This window comes from Rattus norvegicus, chromosome 18, assembly GCF_036323735.1.
Source record: "Rattus norvegicus strain BN/NHsdMcwi chromosome 18, GRCr8, whole genome shotgun sequence".
NCBI classification, from domain to species: domain Eukaryota; kingdom Metazoa; phylum Chordata; class Mammalia; order Rodentia; family Muridae; genus Rattus; species Rattus norvegicus.
In genome coordinates, this window is record NC_086036.1 from 50,884,233 (window position 1) to 50,907,328 (window position 23,096).

The 23,096-nt window shown below is 40.9% G+C and overlaps 1 long non-coding RNA gene across 4 annotated transcripts; it reads left to right on the plus strand.

The window, feature by feature from the left end:
• The first annotated feature begins 6 nt into the window (after window positions 1-6).
• LOC102546310 (uncharacterized) lies at window positions 7-11,110 on the plus strand. 4 transcript variants are annotated; one of them, XR_010059827.1, is made up of 4 exons: window positions 45-137; window positions 8,973-9,062; window positions 9,936-10,123; window positions 10,735-11,110. It is a non-coding gene; the product is annotated as an uncharacterized LOC102546310 (long non-coding RNA). The 4 variants fall into 4 exon arrangements; XR_010059828.1 differs by having other exon boundaries at window positions 67-137; window positions 9,936-10,147; XR_005496312.2 differs by lacking the exon at window positions 8,973-9,062 and having other exon boundaries at window positions 7-137; window positions 9,936-10,147.
• Window positions 11,111-23,096: the final 11,986 nt, after the last annotated feature.

Consider the following 23,096-nt stretch of genomic DNA (forward strand, 5'->3'; position numbering starts at 1 on the left):
ATGCTCATGTATTCTGATTCTATGACCTCATCTGAGTGTGGCACTTGGACAAGTGGAATTTGTCCTTTTTATATTTTGCCGTGTTTTTATTTGACACACCCTGGACAGTGGATGTGTTCTGAGTGTCCTACATTTAGGTATGTATAATTATTAGCATAAAATTTAATTACTATTTTATTATAGATACAGATTTTTTAAAAAGATCATAGTATGGGCATAGAATTAAATAACCGTATAACTGAATATTCTTATAAAAACGAGATATTTATAAAATATTAAATTGTATTGTACAATGTCATGTCACTTAATTCAGAATTATCACATTCTATAGAATACATCACAGCTCTTTACAAGCTACCTGTCATCTTAGCAGAAGCATTAGGCCTTAGGTCAGATACAAAAGGTCCTTTTTTGACTCACAGCAATGACAATAGTCATGGTATTAACATTCTCCCAAGTTTCCTAAACCTCAATGAGTTTCTTTGATGCTACAAAGAGAGCAGCTGGTACCTGCAGTCCTCATGGCTGTGTTACAGTGGCGATCCCTGGGTCTTTTATCATGGGAATTTTGTATAGAAAACAGATTAATATTCTCTTTATCCCCACGGGAGGGAGATGGTGTATTTTCTAAATCTTTCCTGTATAAACATTCTTTTAAAATATTTTTAAAAAATTTTATAAGCATTCTTGAAAACCTATTTTGGAAAAACTTTGGAAGATTGCTCCACTTCCAAGATGTCAAAAGCAGTGAGACAGCAGCTCATTCGTGGAGTGGTACAGGCATTGAACTGTTTGCCTCTATTTCTTTGTAATTAAGCTAAACTTAACTTGGTAATTTGACTAAGTGACTGCATTTAAAATATACTTTAAGAGTGGAACAACATTTATTTATTTTTATTATCATTCAGGTCACTGGGTTTGTGCAACGAGCACTTTTTAACCATCGAGCCATCTCATCAGCCCTGAAGTCTATTTCTGATGTTATAAATTTTAGTTCATTTTGCATTCCTCTACTTTTTCTGTGTATTCCTTTAAGGCAAAGCAACATAACTGGTTGTAGTAAATGTCAAACTATACTTACACCAGTCATGTGATAATAATCTTAACATTTTATAGAACTTAATCATTTAAGTAGACCATATGCCTATATATATAAATATATAAATAACATAATACATGTATTATTACTGTATAAAATTAGTTATATATTCTAATATCTATATTATATAAATTAAAACACAGCGAAGCCATGTGTCTGTAAGTCTCCTCAACAGAAGGTCTGGGATTCTGACCTTGGAGTCTCTGGAGGAGGATATTTCCAATTCACACACTATTTCCTCTCTCATATCCCAGTCCTATGGGCTCCATATATCACAAAGGCCTCATATGCTCTCTATGCCTCTTATTCGTTTGGGTTCAGTACTGTGTCTCCTTCCTTTGCTTGTGGTCTATTGTCTTATAGCATGATTACAGCTTTTGTTCAGTCCATGGCTGGTCTATTTTCAAACTGTAGATTCTCATCCACTCAACAGCTGTTCTCCATGTTTGCAGAGCTGATGGGAAACATTAGCTTTGGGAGGTTTCCCCTCACACATTACTATGGTTTGGGTAAATGGCCTCCAAATGCCCAGCTGTAGGACACTTGGTCACTAGCCTGCTTTAGTACTGGGTGGAAGTAGATCCTGTGATAGGTGGAGCCAAGTGGGAGGAAGTTAGGTCAGTGTAAGCATGCCCTCAAAGGCACTATTGGCTATCTCATGTCTTCTCTTCTTTGCTTGCTGGCTATGATGATGTAGATAGGCCTCTGTTCCAGGTTGTCACCATGGTACAACTGCTTAACCACAGGTATAAAAGAAATAGGGCCAAGTATGCATGGACTGAAATCACCACCAGCCAGAATCAAACTCACACCTTCATCCTTCTCAGTGGATACCTCAGGTATTTAGTTACAGCTATGGAAGGCTGACTAAAGCATCCCCCAACCTGCTTCACTTGGGAAATGCTCTACCCCAAACACAGCGTTAAACCTCCTTCCCATCCCTGCAGTCACCAAAGTGGTTCTTCTCTATTTCTGTTCCTGCATCTTTCCTCTGTACTTGAGATCAACATCATGTATTTTTCAAAGAGCTGGCATCAAGATTAAGTGAATTAATTTGTACTCAACAGAAGATATGAATGTGGTAAGAGTGGCAATAAGTAGGACGGAAAGAAAAATTCTCACACCTTATCTCAAAATGTGTCACCTACTTTATGTAAAATGTTTCAGACTCTTAAGAAATGTGGCATGTGTTTTAGAGAAACCAGTACTGCTAGGTTATTAAAACTAGTCTTTAGGGCTTAGAACGTAGCTCTGTAGGCAAAGTCCTTGCCTTGATTCATTTTCTATTTTGTTTTCTTTATTTTTTCACAATCAGGGTGCTATGATGAAGTGAATAAGGCTACACCTCACGTGCCAAATTGAGAAAATGCCTCCAGATAGGTGGTCAAGATAAATCCTATTTCACTGCACTAGTGTGCATATGATCTCTCTCTCTCTCTCTCTCTCTCTCTCTCTCTCTCTCTCTCTCACACACACACACACACACACACACAAATATATATATAATAAACCCCACAATTTTCTGTTACCTCTCTGGCTCGTTGTGACACTGACTGATCTTAAGATGCTTCTCCTTACTGTTACTGAGAAAATGGTTGATGTGTGTGGTGACAGGCCTCCAAGTACTCAGTGGGACAGGTAAAGTTCTTTCTTCTAATTTGTGGGGTTTGGTCAGTTTCTGTTCATTGTAGTTTTTCCTAAGAGCAAACCATCAGTTTTTCTGTGAAGATCTATTTCTAGTATTTGTCTAACAAAATCTCAGCAGTTAAAGATAATTTTATTCCTTCCTTTTTTCTTCATTTCTTTCTTTCTTTTTCTTTTTCTCCCCCCCCCCCCTTTTTTTTGAGACATGTTTCCTGGCCGTCCTAGATCTTGCTCTGTAGACCAGACTGTCCTGGAAATCAGCAATCTGTCTGCCCCTGTTTTCCAAATGCTGGGATTAAAAAGCATGTGCCACCTCTGTAATTTGCCTTTTACAGTTTCTATTTATTTTCTGAAGATTATGTAACAAATGTAACTGCATTTACCCTTTACGGTGATAGGAATACAAAGGCTTTCCTTGAAAAGATAGCAAAAATCGCAGGACTGACTTACTAAGATAGAAAAAAGCTGGGCTGTGAATACAGCTCAGTGGACAGGAACACTAGATACTCAAAGCAAGAGGACCTGTGTTTGGATCCTCACAATGCATGGAAAAGCCAGGTATTCCTGTAGTATGTGTGGTCCTAGGGTTGGATAGGGGGCACTGGCAGATGTAGGGAACCTCCTGGCCAGACACACTATGCATAAGAGAGAGCCTTAGGTTCATCGAGAGACCCTATCTCAAAAACTAAGGTAGACACAGATAGAGGAAATCACCCACTTCCTTCCTGGCCTCTGTACACACCTCTGGCCTCAAGGTGTGTACATAGGTGGGAACACACACACACACACACACACACACACACACACATATATGACATATGCACATGCACACACACATACATGCACACACACATACATGCACACACACACGCACACACACACACACACACACACACACACACACACACACAGACACTCACTCATTCACACATGAAAGAAACAACCAAACTAAACCAAGCAAACACTAGAGCATTGTAAATGCCAAGGGCATTATACAGTGTAGAGACAGTTGTAGTGACATTCTACAATTTCTTTGAAGCTGAAATACAATCTAGTGTCAACTACAAAAATGTGGCTTCAAGCTGGAGTGGCTCACTGTTCCTTTCATAGCTTGGGTCCTGTGAGAATATGAAAGATGATATATCACTTTGGGTCACAAGCAAGAACCAGTGAGGCCAGAAACTCTGACACTAAAAAAAACAGACAAGACTGGTAGTATCGATAGGAAAGGACTTCACTTGTCACCTTGACCTCAAAGGCCATCTGAAGGTGTCTTAGACAAGGGGTGCAGGAAGAGAATGAGTTGCCTCAACAGGGGTTCAGTCTCAGTATGACCCTATTAATCTAAAAGCTCTCTCATGCTCTGCCTGATGCAGCATAGACAGAGGATAGAGGCTCCTCCCACCTCACGCTTGTTATAAAAAGCTCCCCTTCACCACTCGCACCCCCTCCCCCAGTATCATCAGAGACTGCCTTTAAGAGCATTTTGATAGATGGCATTTTCTGCGCCGTTCATTGTGGGAGGTGGGGGAGGAGAGTCCATTTGCTGCACGGGCAGCTTTTGTTGCAGTAACAAGACTCCTCCACCCCCTTCAAACCTGACACCGCTAGACAGAATACACACACTGGCTTGTTACCACTCGCCTTCTGTGGCCTGTGGGATTCCTTCCCTCAGCTGGGTTTCTCTAATCTTTGCTTCTCTCCAAGGCAGAAGCAGGGCAGTGGCAAAGAAGCAAGCCTGCGCTGTCTCTGAAACACAGGGGACTTGTGTCCGCACTCCCAGGTAGGCACACTGTTGGCAGTAAAAGGTGTCACTTCAGGAGATCCTTACTTTCCAAAGCCCCGCCCTCTTGACCCCTCAAAGGAGTTTAGTTATAGCAGAGGTGCCCAAATGACTGACCTCGACAAACATGACTCCCCACAAAAGCAAATCTAGAGTGGGTTCTCATGATGGAAACACCAGTGGTTTGCCTCCCCCCAATCCCTAACCCCACCCTGCCAGAAGGGTTTATAAAACACACAGTTATGTTCAAATGCTGTGGAAAAATTTTTTGCTTTTTTTAAGTTCAGCTTCTTTTTTTCCTCACTCACCAGGGGATTTCAGGGTAATGGAATGTGAGTTTTTTGTGACTATTCTTGTGATCTAATCATGTTATCATCATCATGATCATCATCATGGTTTTTCTTGTTTTTGTTTTTGTTTCTTATTTTTTTTTTAAAAAGAAAGGCCAAGTTCAGTTTGTTTACTAACTTCAGGCATAAATTTTTCTAGTACATTTTAAAGCAAGTTAACACCCTTCAACCCATCGAGAGGGCTCATTTTGATCACCATCTTCCTGTAATACACATGTACACCTTCATGATACCTGGATATATTGTGCCAGGATTTTGTGAAAAGAGCCATGGAAAGAAAAATACAGGTAAACTCCCAAAACATAGCTCCCTGTGCTTTTCAAGGCTCAAAGACATAACAGTCACTCCCTGACTGAAGGGGTGGCTGTCACGTTGAGCATGTACCCTTTCAGTTGCTGAGAGAAAATGAAGCTTTCTACTGGCCTATTTGGTGACCTCTTGCCTTGTGCATGGAATCAAGTGAATTTTCCCCAAGGTAAGCATGGAGTTTCTCTCTCTGCTCAGTTGCCGCATACTGTGAGCAATTCACCCAGGGAAGATTTGTGCGATCCTCGGGCCCATCTTGGACAGCTTGGCTCTGAGAAAATGACAGGAAAACTCACTGAGCACTACCAGCCAAATCATGGGATTGCTGTCCGCTCCGAATTTTCTTCTTTTCCTTCCAAGAAGAGATTGATATTCACAGTGGGACACTTGCTAGAGGTAGCGAGACACTTCTAGAACAGTAAGTTGGAGAGCAAATGGTTTCCTGCCCTATATTTTAAGAATATTCTCTTTTGGCAGTCTATAATCTCTTAAAAATGATCTTGCTTTTAGATAGCTATAGATATGTCATTGAGTGCTATGGATATGAATGTGGGGCTGATAGATTGAGATTCCCAGGATGGATTGCAGGGTTTCAAGACCATAAATCCCTTGTCAAATCCTCAGCATGATAGAAGCTCTTTGGTAGATAACATAAACTCATTAATCACCACGCTCTTAAACTAAGTACCACAGAAGGAATTCTAAATGTCCCATGTTCCAACACCACCTCCCCTCCCCCTTTAAAAATGCCCTTCTTTATTAATTCATGCTGTTTGAGATAGCTTAAGTTACCTCCATGAAAAGAGACTGTGTACCAAAGGAAAGAAAGGACTGGAATCTGGAGGGGGGACGGGGAAGGGAGGCAAAAAGATTAAATTCTGTCTCCGATCCAAAAGAGATCACGTGTTAGCCTCCCTGTCCCCATTCTCTGCCCAGAGAATGTTGGCAGGCTTCCAGTTTGTTAAAACAACAACCCACAGCTGATCTAACCTCCGAATACACAAATGCAAAGACGGAATTATTTACCCAAACGGAACTGTTCACTGAAGAATAAAAGCAAGAATGCATTTTAGGAGTGGTTGCTTCTGACCACTGCATAAAAGTAATCTTGTTCAAGGGGTAAAATAAAAAAAAGAGCGGTCACCTTACTGAGACTCAGACAGCTTAGGCAAGGTGGCTGAAAAAGCCCCCCCCCCCATCCCGACCCTCTACTCCCGCTTATACTCAACACAGGTCTGCTTTTCTGTTTAAAGGTTTTCCTACAGCATACCAGAAACAGCTTTCTCTCAGGAATGTCCTCCTAACCCCTGAAACAAAATAATGTTTCACGGTGTTGGTTTCAGGCTGGGCTTTCTGCTTACATTTGCCATTCAGAGAGAAGCCTCTAAGATTCAACTTCCTTGGCACATGAAACCAACGAATTGAAGTTTCTCTGTTCGCACATTCGTTGCCAATACGTGGGTGTTTATAAAAAGAAAATCCTGCATGCCCAGACTCATAATGGGGAATGAGGTGTGTTTTTTTGTCACATAAAATCATATCATTGAAATAAGTTGCCCCTCTCCGCGCAAGGTTAAAAGTTCTGTTGAGTATCCAAAGGGAAGCAACAATTGTCAGACTCAGACTTCTCACCAGGAGCCCTGTCTGAAGCCACAGAGCCAGCCTTCCGGGGGAGTTTGCTAAGAGGGCTTTGTTACCACATAGCATTTTGTAAATCCAAATCTTTGATAAGGACACAGCGCAGTGAATGGTGTCTGTGACTGAATAGTTGTTGAACCTTTAAGATAGGATTCGGCTCACCCTGGTGAGAACAAAGTACAATAACATTAAACACCAGATGGGATTTCAAAGCCCATCAGATACGCATTAACAAAGGATAGGCAAAGCTGTGTTTCTCAAAGGAAAAAAAGGCAGAGAGGGAAGAAAGAAGGAAGGAATGAAAGACAGACAGACGGGAAGAAGTAAAAAAGGAGAGGAAGGAAGAAGGAAAGAAAGAAAGAGAGAGAGAGAGAGAGAAAGAAAGAAAGAAAGAAAGAAAGGAAGGAAGGAAGGAAGGAAGAAAGGAAGGAAGAAAGAAAACCACATTAAGATAAATGGGTTGATTTGGCTTTGTCTTGCCTGACTGTTATAGGAAAGCCATCTGAATGGGTCAAATTACAACCTAGCCTCCAGATCAAAGGATCACCACTGCCGTGGTAGGTCAAGCTGATCTGAACTGTGTCAGCCAGATCAGCTTGAAATCCTAAACTGCAGGCCCAGAAAACATGTCTCTCTCAACCGAGACCTGACTGGACCAATTAACCAAAGTATTTGCCTTTTTGCCTCAGAGGAAATCTGAGATGGTTTCATTGACCAGGCTAGTGTGCTGGAATTAACACCACACACACACACACACACACACACACACACACACACGCACACATGCGCACGCATGCGCACGCACACACGCACACACGCACACGCACACACACGCACACGCACGCACACACACAGAGTGAATTCCTGTAGTATATAGGCTCATGAGTTTAAAATGGAACTATCCACGAAAAACATCACCGAATAGCTGTTTGATGAAAGAAGGAGGGTCTGGAATGCAGGTTGAGCGTGTTATAAACACCCAGAATTTAGATGATGGAAATCTGGGTGTATATGCTTTTAACTCATGGATGGTGTCCTAGCAGAAGAAATGGATGATAAATGGTATGTAACCGTTTGGCACACTGGGTTGTGGTTTCAACACACTATTTAAGGATGCTTGTGCTGTTTGCTGCCTTCTTCTTCTTCTTCTCCTTCTTCTCCTTCTTCTCCTTCTCCTTCTCCTTCTCCTTCTCCTTCTCCTTCTCCTTCTCCTTCTCCTTCTCCTTCTCCTTCTCCTTCTCCTTCTTCTTCTTCTTCTTCTTCTTCTTCTTCTTCTTCTTCTTCTTCTTCTTCTTCTTCTTCTCTTCTTCTTCGAATGAGATTTAAAATGTTAATCTGTGAACCTAGAGTGAAACAAACTGCCCTCCTTAATATGGATGGGTGTGGACAGGGCTCTTCTAAAGAGGTAAAAGCTTTTATAAACAGAAAGCCTCCCCTGAGAAAGAAAGGATATTCTCAGAAGATTGCTTCTGGACTGGAGTGTCCACTCTTGTGAGTGAGCTTTCCTTTCACCCTTTCAGAGTTTGGATTTGTTACGCTCCATGATGGTTGGAGACAGCCAATCTCTCCTCTCTCTCTCTCTCTCTCTCTCTCTCTCTCTCTCTCTCTCTCTCTCTCTGTGTCACACACACACACACACACACACACACACACACACACACTGACTATACTAAATGCCACAGAATCATTCACTTTAAAATACTTCGTTTATGATGTGTTACTTCATTTTTGTTTTTTGTTTTTTGTTTTTTTTTAAATCTGATGGCCTGAGACTGTACAATGTCCAAAGCATACAGCAGGCATGGACCATTCCATCCTGTATCTAGAGGTGAGTGTTGGTATATACAGCCTGTAGTAAATCCACACACGTAGACTCAAGCGAACAAGACAAAGGAGAGGTCTCTCCACCACTCTATGAGAAACCTTGTTTCCATGTGATTTCTTGAGGATTCCTCTAAAGTACTGCCATGGCTCAAACAGCTCTGAGGCACAGAGTTGCTCCCTATCAATGCCTGCTGTGTGCTCTCCCTTTGACATTGTTTATCCTGTTCAGAGGTGATCAGCTTTCCGTGCTGACCACTCCCTTCATTCATGAACATTCTTTCATCCCTTGACTGACCGATGCATTTGGCTTCCCTGTGTGCCCATTTAGAACGCAAGAGGCGCCTGCTTTTATGTGAGATGGCAGCAGGCAGTGCAAGCATTGATGGTTTGTCTGTGGGAGCCGATGGCCTAGTTTGAGGTGAATAATCAGCTTTTATTTCGTGCTATATCTCTGCTAAGTTGTAAACATTTGCTACCTGTTTGTTTTTTTTTTTTTTTTTTTTTTTTCTCTTCCCAGAGTTAACTTGTAGTGAAAAGGTACTTTAGGAAAGCTGCAAGTGACAGAACCCCTGGAGGGACACATTACATAGTCACAATTCAAATAATGAAGAAGAACAACACTCTAGAGTACAGACCACGGGGTTCTCTCACAGGGCATAGCAGCAAACCAGGCAATCTCCATAAGACTGGTTTCCAGACTGAGATCAGCTTTGAAATTCTGTCAGGTGAGGGAGAAGCTGGGCAAGGGGAAGAATTAATGAGAGGCTGCAGGCCACACAAACTGCCACACTGTTCTCCTGAGCACTAGACCGAGAAGCCACTGATTTTTGCCTCCAGGATTAGACTTTTATAACTTAAAACAAGCCCCTCTAACAAATCAGCATCAGGCAACATGTCAACACTTCGTTGGCTTCAGTAGAATTAGTTTTCTAAATGCTCTTTTCTGAAGCAATTTTTTTTTGTAGTTGAAAATGCATTACAAGGAACACTTACTATGGCTACAGTGAGGGGATCCAGTATCTGGCTTGTAGGGTTTTAATCAGCACACCTGCACACCAAACACAAACGACATCGCACGACACCACCCCATCCCTATCACCACTTCAGTATCCCTGTCAATAAACCTAGGGTCTTAAGGTTATTCTGCTCAGTATTTGCTGTAAATAATAGCCTGGACTTTTAATTGTTTCCACCCAACATGAACATGGCTAATAGTGTGCAGGGATGCTTGGGTAGATTGTGATGGAATTGCTTTCTATAACTCAGGCTCTTCTTATACCCTATGCCAAAGGAAACGTGGGATCATTCTGCTAGCCGACTGGAAACATACCAGGGCTGGAACAAAGTCAAGCAGCCTCAAGTGTACACTGCACGCCAGACTTGAACACAGCTAGACACAGCCGGAGTTGCTGAAAAGTCAATGCTACCCACTTCTAACTTGTTCTGTGGGTCATCGTCCTGGTACCACGAACCATAAATGTGAGCTGCGCCAAAGTCTGCCCAGTGAGAAACCCCATTTCCTCTGTATACTTTTCCCATCAATCCTAGCTTTCTGCGTACTTATGGGTTTGTTTGCTGCTTGCTTCTCCCCCACCAATTCTCCTATTAAGGAAATAAAGAACAGAGTCTAGTGCTCTGATAAGAGGAGATTATGGGTCCTAATATAAAAAGGCATTAAACCGCATTTGACCTGTTTCACCTCTCTGGACATGACCAGAATCCAGGTGCAATTAGTGCCATTAGTATCACTAGTGTTTGCAAAGGGAGAGTGAGCTGTGAAGGGAGATGGAGCTCCTGTGAATGCATGCGAATGTGTCCTCTTCAACCAGCAAGCAGGAAATAGAGACAAATGGCCTTGCTGCCACTTCCTTCTAAGAGACTTTTTGCTTTTGAGTCTGGAGGATGTAGAGGGTGCAATGCTAATTGTGAGCATTGGTTTGGGGCCATGTGTGCCTGGGGTGAGATGCTAGCCATGTTGCTACTGCTAACTAACTACACTTAAGCTGATGATGTAAATCCTCCCTATCCCAATTTACTGATGTATAAAATAAGCATAGAGTCCAAATTTTCCATCTTTATAAATGTTACAGGCAACAGTGCCAACCGCTCAGAAGAGGAGATAAAAATTGCTGGCGGACGTGACTATTCTGGTGATGATTCCAATGGAAGACACACTAAGTGACCAACATTGAGGACCAAGTAGGTAGGTAGGATGTGAGGTCAGAATTTGGTTCCTGTTGGAGCAGATTTCAGAGATCTGTGGGGAAAGCAGACAAGCATGCATGAGATCTCTGTCAAAAGCATCCAGTGCAGTGTCTCCTAGTAGCCACCCTTGAAAGGAAAGGTCAGTGTGAACATGTTCAATCTCAGAGACCCCTGTAGTAGAAAAGAGGAGGGAGCCAAAACCTCTTCTGCCTTCTGTGTGTCTAAACAAACAAATAAAAATAAAATACTTTTTAAAACAAACCGTCTTTATAAATTAAAGTTTAACAAATGAAAGAAATTAATTCAGTGTCCATTTTCTGCCTTCTATTTAATGTTCACTGTTATCTATTTGGGCTAAAGAATTCGGTAGATAAGTAATGATGGTCCTTTTGTCCTGCTTCCACACCTCAGGAAAAGAGATGTCTTTCGATTACTCAATATATTTCACGGGGTTGAATCTATCTTTTGTTATCTTATCACTTAATTTTGTCTTTATACGTGAGATCCATTTGACTTCCCTAATGAAAAGTTTGATAAAGAAACAATAAATCAAATCAAATTTGGGACAATGCCATAATGGGGGCTGGACATGAATGTCACACGACTTCGGTGGCTTCTTGCCTTTCTCAATATGTCAACACCCTGGGAATGTTGGCAGTGAAATCAGACTTGATTTCTACATTTGAAGGGAGAGTCCAGCTGTGATAGACAGTATTGATAATTGGGCTGTTTTGAAGCTAATTTGTGGTGTAGAATAAAACAGATGAATTGGTAAGGTTTAGTTGGATTTAACTAGACTTGGAATGATGATCTTTTGACATAGGCACAACTCTCTATTACTTTCCTCTATCCTTGTATTTTTTCCTTTGTTTTGTTTTTTATAGAATCTCATGATCTATCTATCTATCTATCTATCTATCTATCTATCTATCTATCATCTATCTATCTATCTATCTATCTATCTATCTATCTATCTATCTATCTATCTATCCTGTGTGAGTACACTATCATTCTCTTCAGACACACCAGAAGAGGGCATCAGATCTCATTACAGATGGCTGTGAGCCACCGTGTACTTGCTAGGAATTGAACTCAGAACCTTTGGAAGAGCTGTCAGTGTTTTTAATTGATGAGCCATCTCACCAACCCTAAGTCTTACTATTTTTCTCTGGTTGTCCTGGAACTCTCTATGTAGACCAGGCTGGCTCCCACAGTGCTTGGATTAAAGGTATGCATTTCTATTCTTTCATTCTGCTGATTCTGTATGATATCAAAAAAAGAAGGTAATTTTGTGTCTTTTCTTTGGTTTATTTCCTTCCCCTGTGAAACCTGTGCTGACATAAATGGTCCTAGGAAGAAAGCAAAGAGCTTTCTTTGGTTCAGAAAAATGGTTCAGTAAAAGCATCAGCAAGAAGAAAGAGAGAAGATTTATAAAAGTAACTGTAGTTATCAAAATGCTAAAGGCCCCAGTCTCTTTGGGGGCTGGGTCTGGGTCAAATGTCTCCTGGAGGTTTTTTGATCAAATTCTTATTACCAACGTGTACCAACTTGAGGTTTTTTTTTTTTTTTTTCTTATTAAATACTCACGAGTCTTCCTAAAAAGACACTTTTAAGTTAAAGCAAGTCAAATACATTGGACATTATAAAAGAAATTTTAAAAAAGGAAAGAAAAAGTATAACCATCTAGTCTGGTACTCTAAGTCCTTTACTCTGAGATCCATTTCTTGCACAGATTTTCCTTGGCAGTTCTATCAACAATTTCATCCCCATCTCCTCCCCCTTCTTTTTTCTCAACAGTAGCCTCTGGATTTATTCACACGTTCTCTTCTTTTCCTCAAAAATCTATTATGTTATCTTTTCTTTACTGATGAATCTCTAGCTTCTAGAGCAGAAGCTTCGATACCCTGAGCCCTTGAATGTCAAGGGTTGTTAGATGAATGATACACTGGAGCTTTGCTGGCTATAAAAAGCCAAGCTCAGGGAAGAGTCCTAAATGAAGAGTGGAAAGAACAATTTGGAATCTTCTGCAGATTTAACTTAATGTTTTCGATGGAGGTTCCCAAGAGTAGCAAGACTGGGAAGGACACAGTACAGGGTTGATTTTCTTTCTTGAGAACTGATGGGAAATGGTGTTCAAAAAGAACAGAGTACTAAAGAAAGGAATATACCAGACAGCTCCGTGATTTCAGTTAAGGAATTAAAACCAAGAAAATTAACAGAGAACAAAGTTGTCACTTTCTTGGTCTATCCAATGGAACTGATTGGCTGTCTGCAGAGCGCATCTTTTTGAAGCTGCAGTGAGTGCCCTTATCCCCCCAAATGCTCTGCACCATACACCTGCTCTTTGACTTTTGTGCTTATTGCTCTTATTGGGCTATCAAGACCGGATGTAAGTGTTTAATAGAAGCAGCTGTTGGAAAACTGAACAGTGGAAGAGATAGAGGCTTGAGGAGCTAGCAAAGCATCCTCCTCAGCTCTACGCAACTTTTAGTGTGTTTTAAAATATGACTTGACATTGTTTGTGGATGCTACAGGTCTGTCTCTCTGTCTCTCAGTCTCTTTCCCTCTTTCTTGTTTCTGTGTGCGTGTGCGTGCATGCGTTTGTAAGTGGATGGGAGTGGATGGCACAAGAGATATTTCAGGAGTCTCTTTTCTCATTTCCTAACCTGAATCTCAGGGATTGAATTCCCACGTCATCACATTGGGCAGCAAGCACCTTTATCCACCAAGCCAGCTCCCCGACCCTGCAAGTCGCTATGTTTAAATGGCTGTATTCATCATACCACCACCATTCTGAACTATAGGAGAAAAATCCCAAGTGGCAGATGATTCTAAAGGGTGATTCCTCCTATCATGATGGCACGCGGTAATGCTGACCTGCTTAGTCATCTCACTGAGACTTGTCACTTGCCAGATCACACTAAAAATAAAAAGGTGTCTTGAAGAACATCTCATTCAAGCTTTTGTGTTTTTGGATAAGAAGAGAGTGAGTGGAAGAAACTGCTGTGAATTTTTCGAATTTGCTTTACAAGAGAGGAATCACTTCCAATAATGACCGTCTAGAGATGCCAGGGGTTTGCATTCCCAAAATTAGGTAGAGGGATTAATGGGCTCCTTCCTACGTCCGACCTTAACCTTCTCCAGATGAGTCAGCAATGCTCTTTTAGTTAGTTCCCCAAGCTTCTTTAAAAAATAAAGTACATTTAAAATGTTTCCAGTGTCTAGGTCTTTTGCATCTTGAACAAGGAGTTGGACAAGACACAGAGGAACAGAGCCGAGTGCATTTACTGACACGAGGGGGAACATACACAATGTACTCTACAGCATGGGCAAGCATGCAAGCCTGTGCTGCTCCACAGCTCTGAGTTATTTGGGGGTTCTATTTATGAGTTTGAGAAGAGGATGGAACTGGTCCTCAGTGGCCAGAAATAGGATAGGTCCTTACTCTGGTTGACGGATGTGTTGTTTTAACTTTGGGAAATCTACCGTGTGCTGGCTGCACATTCCATAATTTTAAGCCTGTGTACACACATGAAATGATATTCCGTGGTTTTACTTTAACGGGTTGTTTGAAGGGGAATTTCTCTCACTGTGCTTCTCAGTATTGGTTTAAGTAAGGCTTGTCTCTCTCCCCTTCTTCCAGGAACTCTCTAACCCAAAATTCCCCACAGGAATAAAGGTTCTGTATTGTTTGACTCAGAAGGGCCAGACATGCTTTGCTGGGAGAGCTGTCCTGGGTTGTGTCCTGTTGCTGTACTATTCTATGCAAATCAGAGTTCCCTGAGGATGCTTTCAGCCAGTGCTTGAATCCCCTGGAGGCAGACACTACTGTTTTCTCCTACTTTAACCAAGGTTGCCTTTGCCTGGAAGATTAACTAGTTGAGTTGAAGCTTATGTAGCAGAAAAATACTTAGGATAAGTTTCACAGCAGCTTGGCCCTTAGATAGCACCAAGTCACAGAACACAAAGGCAGTAACCCTGTAAGAAGCTGTCAGGATTCATAAGTGATGACAGAAATCTATATGCCAGGAGAGGAAGAAAGTATTAAGTATGATTCTCACTGTGGGACCTAGCAATCAAAACAACCAGGAAGACGGGAGAATGGTACAGGGTTAGATGGTGGGAAACAGAATGCTTTGGGTGCAGGTACACTTTGTGTGCCAGTGGGCTAGCCAATATCTGGATGCCATCAATAAAATGACATTGTTCTCACCAACATCTCAGCTCTTGTTTTGGTGAGAGGTTGTACCATCACAGGCTGGAAATCTCTGGGGTTTGTTTTCTATTGTAACTTGTCCCATGCTTATGAGATTTTCCTGCCCCAAACGAGGCATCTGTAATTTAAGGATACGAGGAGTCACTCTTCCAAAGCAACATCAGATTTAGGAATGTATGATTTTCCAGAGCCTGAGTTCTAACACCCCCCAGATGTGTGTAAGCTGTGGTGGCAAATCCACCCAGATGTCTCTGATTGCATCTAGTCGGTCTTAACATCTTTTCGCATCTTGTGTGTTCCTTTCATTTAATCTGCTGTAAATCAGTATAGCTTTGATTTTCTCATTTTTTATTTTTCAAAAAGGAAGTTTGAGGAAATTCAGTGATGTGAATATGGAAAGAGTTGACTTCATAAAGTTATTTTGAGGTCCCAAAATAAATCGGGGAGCATCAGAGAATCAGAGGAACTTGAAGGCTGACACGGGCTTCTAGCTTTTCTTTCTGCCTCATCCATTTTGCCCTCGCAGGGAATTACTTCTCTCATGTCATAAGCAGAATCCTATTTCTTCCATTTAAAACAAAAGCAAATAAAAATCTTCACTTGACCCTATGACTTCTCTACCCAACCCCCTGATATTGTGCTCACCTTTAAAGCAAATTCTCTTCATTTGATAAATTTTTCCTGGAGCTAAATTCTTACTTGAATTTCTGGGAAACTTACTTTCCTGTTAGTTAGTTTGTTTGTTTGTTTTTGTTTCTTTGAGGGGGTGTCACTTGTCATTCCTGTGACTTTTATGTCGACTGCATCTTATCTCTTAAACCTTGACACAGACTACTTAGGGGAATTCCTTGGAGCATCTGTCTTCTCGATTTATTCTGTTGGTTATCTCATTTAATTCTCTTTTTAAAGTTTAAATTTCAAAAAGGTTAAATCATTACTTTCATGAAATTATATAATGAATACATCTCCAGTATTTATTATACCCATTAATCAATGAGGGGGATCAGTAAGATATTAAAACTACGTCAAAGGAACTGTTGAAGAGTTATGTATTTATAGGTACTTTAGGAAAGGAGTATATTGTAGAGTAAAATTTTGTCTGGCTTTTGTCTCTGGTTTGAGAAAGGAAATTCTATGTATATTCTGAATGTCTTGAATAAAAGAAGAGTCTTTTATATGTCTGGTGACTCCTGGAATCACACTTGAATTTCTAGTCAGGAAATGACTCATTTCAAGCCAATAGTAATTTCAAATGAGTGGACCATTTTGGAATGATCAACCCTGTGATTAGACTTCAGACCGCATGATATTAGCCTGGCCTAAGCAGAAGGAAGCTGGAAGTTGATTTCTTGCCTATATAATAAAACATCAGCAAAACTCTAAACACTGCTAGTTAGCTGAGCTTTTCCGGTCATCGACACACACCAATGTGCCAAAATGTTGACTCACCTTGAGCTTGGGACATGAAATTGCAGTACAGTTCCTGCAAGTGGCCCAGACTGACTTAGTTCTTATGTCCCGTCATCTTGTCTGTAGTTTTCATAAATCACTCTAAGAATGTGTTGAGAATGGATGACCCCAAGACAGAGACGGGTTGGTTAGCCTGGACTAGCCTTACCAGAAACTGTGTGTTATTTGAAGGACAAATCTATATGCACTCATTTTTTTCAGGGGACCTCAGTGGGAAGCATATGAGACCGATGTAGAAATCAGACAGGCTTCCATCTTGTCTCGACTGGCTCCGTGAGCCTTGCAGAACTCTAAGGCTGCTGCTTTCCCTTGCTGCCTATCTGGTCGTAATAAATCTGTTTTATGAAATTTTATGTGACTATTTTGTTTCACCAGACCCCTGCAACTTTGCAAGGGTTATACAGTGAACCTGTTTCACACCTAAGGTCCTTTTCATTTCTTTAGCCCTAAATTATTACAAAAAAGCCATATTTCATAATAAAAGTGTAATTGTACATAGAGTGTTTTCTTTTTGAACTCTGTAGAAAATCTTGGTAAATTCATAACCATACTTGATCTGGGATCTTAAAATCTCTATGCTCTTTAGGATCATGGCCCTAAGCCTCTCTTCTTGGTTTTAATCTCAACTTCAGTCTTTAGACTAGGAAGTGCTTTTTTGTTGTCAAAGGGCATGAGGACAGTCATATTGGAGTAATTCCCAAGTTGATTTCACCCAGTATTCTCTATAGACAGTTTTATGTAGCGCTGAATGGCCTATTGATCCTTCCCTTGGCTCATCTTTGGGACCTTTCTTCCTATTTCATTTCAAATCCCACCTGGCACCAAGTTCTGCTGAATTCTGTCATCTAATTTCATCCTCAGCTTGGTCGGGTTTCATCACCTCCCCTGCTAACCTGTTGGTCCGATGCATGCTTATCTCCTTAGATGAATGTGTCCAGCTTCCCATGATCTCCCCGTGGCTTACACCAGTTAGTGTGTTTTCAGCACAACAACTATAATGACCCCATTAAAGCCAATCAGATCAATCAGATCATATCAAACTCTGGAAAGTCTTCTGATCTCACCAGAGTAAAACCGTCAAATCCTCAGAGAGGGCAGCTTATGCTGGTGACTTCGCCTGGCATCCTGATCTCCCGTCCTGCTGCTCTTTCTTGCCCTTTTGATGCCAGCCATTTGGCCTTTCTGATGGCTTCACTTTGCCACCTGCTGATATCTACTGATATGTTCTTTTCTCTTCACAGTCTGGAATTTCCCTCTACTCCATCTTTAACTGTTTCCTAGGGAGATAACCTGGTCGACCTTCTAGAATTCTATCAATCACTCCTACCCTCCTGATCTCATTTCTAATTCTAAACTTCTATCATAGCACTTATCAGCTGACTATTATTTATGGTGTATCTGTTTTCTTTTTCATTGTTTCCATGCAGGAGACAAGCTCCATGGGCCTAGTGCTTGTTTGTTTGTTTCTTTGTTTGTTTGTTTTGAAAGAGGGCCTTACTCCACAGCTTAGCTTGTTCTCAAATTCACAATCTCCCCAACTCAGCATCCCAACTGCCGAGAACTGGGATGCAGGAATGTAGCATCACGCATGTTTCTGCTGCTTGTCCCTGCCTCCTTTCCTGTTTGTCTTATTCACTGAAATATTCTAATGCTCAGAAGAAATCTGGACACGTAAGAATTTAATAAACATTTATTGGGTAATACGTTGTTATGTATTTAAAGTGCTGAGAACTAAAGACACACATCACTAGCAATTCTGTATGCAAACAAAAGCTGTTGAGCAGTGTTTTGGTGGGGTGGTAATTATTTCCAGGGTTTACAATTGATTTAGGAGCCAGCTTGCAAGTCATTAATAATGTCAATTTAATTACTTTACAGTTACAGCTCATTTTGGACCCTAAACTGAATCACCCATCTTGAACACCACCTTATACATCAGACTTAGCTCTGGTGTTGATGTAGTGAAACTACTATTTATTATTTTCTGCAATCTTTTCCCTTAGTCAATAGTTTTTCATTTGCAAGTAGTTTATCCGCACTTGAACTCTTAAAGTGGTCCTATTTCTTAACTGTGTTAATTTATTTTAGGCTTTTGTTGTGTTGTTTCCTTATGCAGTCTAGAAAAAGGGTGCATAGGTGAGGCTTCGCTTGTCCTGGTATGGATGAATTGCAGGGGCACAGAACAATGAATGAGAGATGCGGGAAACAGGACAGCAGTGCCCCTGATCTGAGAGTGAAGACAGGAAATAGGAGGTGCCAGAGGGTTTCTTTTTCTTTCTTTCTTTCTTTCTTTCTGAAAACTAAAGAAATGTCTATACTTGGAGAGCATTGAACACATAATTGCGGTCACTGTGGTGTCCCTCAAGAATGTGACTTAGAAGACAATGTCTGTGTAGTGCATCATGGGCTAGCTTTCAGAGGAAAGATGTGTAATGCAGTGTCTGGCTGAATTCAGTGAAAAGAACAAAGGTGAGTCTCATGAGGAAAGAGAGTTGAGAAATAGAACATCTGTCAAGAACCAAGGTGAACAGAGCCACCACCTCTCTCTCTGAAGCTAGATTTCCTTCTCTGTTTGAAGGCTAAGTCTGCCTGTTCCAAAAATGAATTCATGTCACCCCACATTCCACAAAGTGTGCCTTTCCTGGAGGGAGTCCTCCAAGTCATTCTACATCAAGGCCTTTAAATTGCCATTTCCTCTCCTGGGGAGTTGTGAGAAGGTATCACGAAGAAAGATGGGCAAGTGAGTGAATTTGTTCCTGCACTCTGTCTTGGAAGTACATTGAGAACCCTGCCATGACTCTTGGAAAGATGAGGTAAGGCTCTGTCAGTGAAACATCAGAGGCCGTGACACCAAAAGCTGTAAGGGTGAATGAGGGCAGGTCCATAATTGGGAAAGAGAAATATGCACCATAATGATGAGTCATCAAAGATATGAGTCTAACTCTGGTGTAGACCGTGATGTTGACGGAGTTGGAAGTGCCTCTTACTGGTGTGTGCTGGTGTGTGGGAAAGGCTAGATCAATTGAAGCACTAGCAGTAACTTGGTCATATCTGTATGTGCTGTCCCAGACCGTTTTGCAGATCTCTAAGAGAAAGAATTAGAGAGTAGACACATCTTCCCTCCTGAAGAACAGGCTTTAGTTCCGTGAAGAGGGAGATTAGCTCACTACTATAACCACAGCAAACACTCAAATTCCATAAATATGGATTACTAAAGGTGAATGTACCCTAAAGTTCTAAAACATGGCCAATAATTTCAAATATGTAGTCATATTTGAAGCAGCAGGAGGAGGAGGAGGAGAAGAGGAAGAGGAAGAGGAAGAGGAAGGAGAAGGAGAAGGAGAAGGAGAAGAAGATGAAGAAGAAGAAGAAGAAGAAGAAGAAGAAGAAGAAGAAGAAGAAGAAGAAGAAGAAGAAGAAGAAGAAGAAGAAGAAGAAGAAGAAGAAGAAAAGGTAGCAGAGGAGGAAGTGGAGGCATAGGGAAGAAGGGAGAGAAAAAGGTGTGTGTGTGGGGGGGGTGGTAGAGTGCATGATATGCAGTTTGGGATTCATGATTTTTGCTCTTCTATTATTTTGGTTCTTCCTGATAATGAGACTGTTTATAAAACTCTCACTTTCAAGACACAGGATCATTTGTTTTTATGATACATAATTTGTTCCTCTGTGGGTACTCCTGTGCCCGGAGGCACACAATCTCAGATAGCTGTGTATTGCTTGATTCCTGAACTAACTCTGGCTAATGCATCTCAACTTAAAAAAATTATTTGTGTGAACATAATGATTCCTCTTGGTGACTTTAAAAATTTAACAGGATGAGGCACCTTTTTCAGGACAATGACAGTAGCCAGAACACTAGGATGGCCAAGGGTACTGAAAAAGCATAGAGGGACACAACCATCAAAGGCCTTGGAGCACTGATTTTTACCTGTGTTTTATTTAGAAGGTGGGAACAGCTTATTCCTTGGTAGGGAGTGATACGAACAGAGTAGGGGCACACAGCCATCACCAGACATTATGGATGCCACAGGGAGATAGAGAGTTCTTTTTCCCCCTCAAACACTATTTCTTCTTTTTCATGCTTACTTATAGACAGAGGGAAACTATAATCTACATTGTGTGATCTGGACACATCAAAACTTTGAGGACCTGAGATCAATGTCCCTGGTGTACCCGGTCTCGAGGACAGTAAGAAAGTGTCAGTCCAGGTTTGCTCTTTCAGAGTGTGCAGTTGAACAAGAAGAAACGGGGCATGAATTGGCAACTAGAAGTGATTGAATAATGAAGTAAAATATTCATAAGGAATAGAGCTTTAAACTGGAGAAAGCATGAGTACCTCTGGGAAGGTGGTTGGTAACTTGGGCAATGCTTGGAGATGCAGGTATTATAATAGAGTTAAGAGTCAGAATGGAGTCCTTCTCCTTGCCTTGTCAAGACTGAAGTCTCTGGCCATTTACCAGCAGGATTATAAAAGATTTTAGTTTTAATGTAAAAGATATATAGTTAATGGACAATGGGGGTTATCAGTGGAGGACATTATCACAGTGGGTTCCAAGGAAGGCTACATCACTCATCTGACAGTTGATTTAATATTCTGTCCCTTGTAGCTCCAAAAATTACACGAGGGGCCTGAAAAAAATAGATCCTTAGCAATGAGGTTTTGCATAAGTACATTTCCCTCATATTGCGGTTTTATTATATGTTATATTATTATGTAACATTATACCATGAAGTAGTTTCAAAATGCCAAACTTACTCTTCTCTCGGTCACAATGCTTAAGTGGCCAAATGTACCAATTGACTTCTATTTAATGTGTGGGGTATTTTGTCCTTTAGTCGCTCAAAATTCCTTAAAAATATGATCCCGTGGCAAAAATTCCGAAATGTTGTTGCTGCGTTTCAATGTTAAATACGAAGGCTCTTGTTAAAAGTAAATACCAAGTTGGGAACTAGAAGTAATAATTTTAAATCTGTGAGTAAGTTTCCTTTTCGAATTTCTATGAACAATTTATTGTTTGTGGGTCCAATCCAGAGCACGTATAATTTCACAATTATATGGAGCTCAAGTTCCTTACCAGTCTTTATCTTTCTTCAAGGTGCCCCTACCCACTCATCTTTGTATATTTTGAGGACAGAGTCACACAAATGTGGTCATGGGGGCAATTAAATTAGAACAGTGTCAGCAGTCCCAGTTAAAAGGAAGAGGACCCTTCTTGTTCAGAAAGCTTCTTTTTTTAAGCTAAAGCAATGTATTTGAAATAAAAGTATAGCCTAGCCTTTGAACTAAAGTTCCTGGTTTTTGCTTTGAACTTAAAAGGACAAAGGTTTCCCCCAAAAAGCTGAAAAAAATGTGTATCAGGCCCGTAAGGAATTCGGATAAGCAGGTGAGCAGAACAAAGAGTCCTCAGAGTGGGACAATGTACAGGGGAAGACAATTAAACAGCCATCTCCAACAGGGGGATGTTAAAGTCAGAGGTAGTATTAGTCCATTCTTGCTAAAAGGTATGTCCGTTCTAAGGAAATAAATTCTATATAGACTTAATGACAGGATATTCTGAGAAAAGCATCAATAGGTAATTTCATCTCTCTCTCTCTCTCTCTCTCTCTCTCTCTGTGTGTGTGTGTGTGTGTGTCTTTGTCTCTCTCTGTCAGTCTGTCTCTGTGTCTCTGTGTCTTTGTGTCTGCATCTCTCTCTCTCTCTTCACACACACACACACACACACACACACACACACACACACACACACACACACGCACACGCATTATAGCCAAATAGAATGTGAGATTATTTTTGATACTTAATTTTGTATAAGAAAACTCACATATGTAAATAAAACGAAGATGTTTACATATTTAATCCATTGGGGGGAGAAACTACCCTGTGCACAGTAGCTTAAGATCTGGGTGCTTGGCTGAGGCTTAAGAGATTGCTGGTGCCAATTCCAATTTGCTTCGTTCATTTACTTTGCACCTAAGTTGTAAATTAATCATTGCTAGTAACATCAATTTAGTTGTAATTAATCATAGAGGAAGGAGGAAAGCAGTCACACTGGAGCCAGCCATATTAGCTGCCTTATCTGATTGCTCTTGTGTAATTTTCCAGCACTTTGATGAATACCCAAGGCAGGAAATACTTTGGGGGCTTCGAAGGAATTGAATGATGAAGGGGCAGACTCAGAGTCATTTCTATTTAGAAATGCATATGAATGCCCTATAAATAGTTATTGTACACATACATATCTGGTTGTTGTTACATAGCTAACTTTCACAGGTGTCTGTTACATATGTAATTTACACACACACACACACACATACACACACACACAAACACAAACACACACACATTTTCCTTGCATTACATAAATGGCCTGTTGATTTTTTCTACAACAATGAAAATTAAAAATAGAGATTTTATCGAACCAAGTCAAAGAGAAGTAGATTAAATCTAAGAATAAGCCATGACAAATCCCGTTTTGCGTATTGTGAATGTTGAGATGTATTTCAGGTTGACACAAGGGGATGACACACAGCCTAGAAGGTAAGCTTTTGCATGTGTTCTAAGGC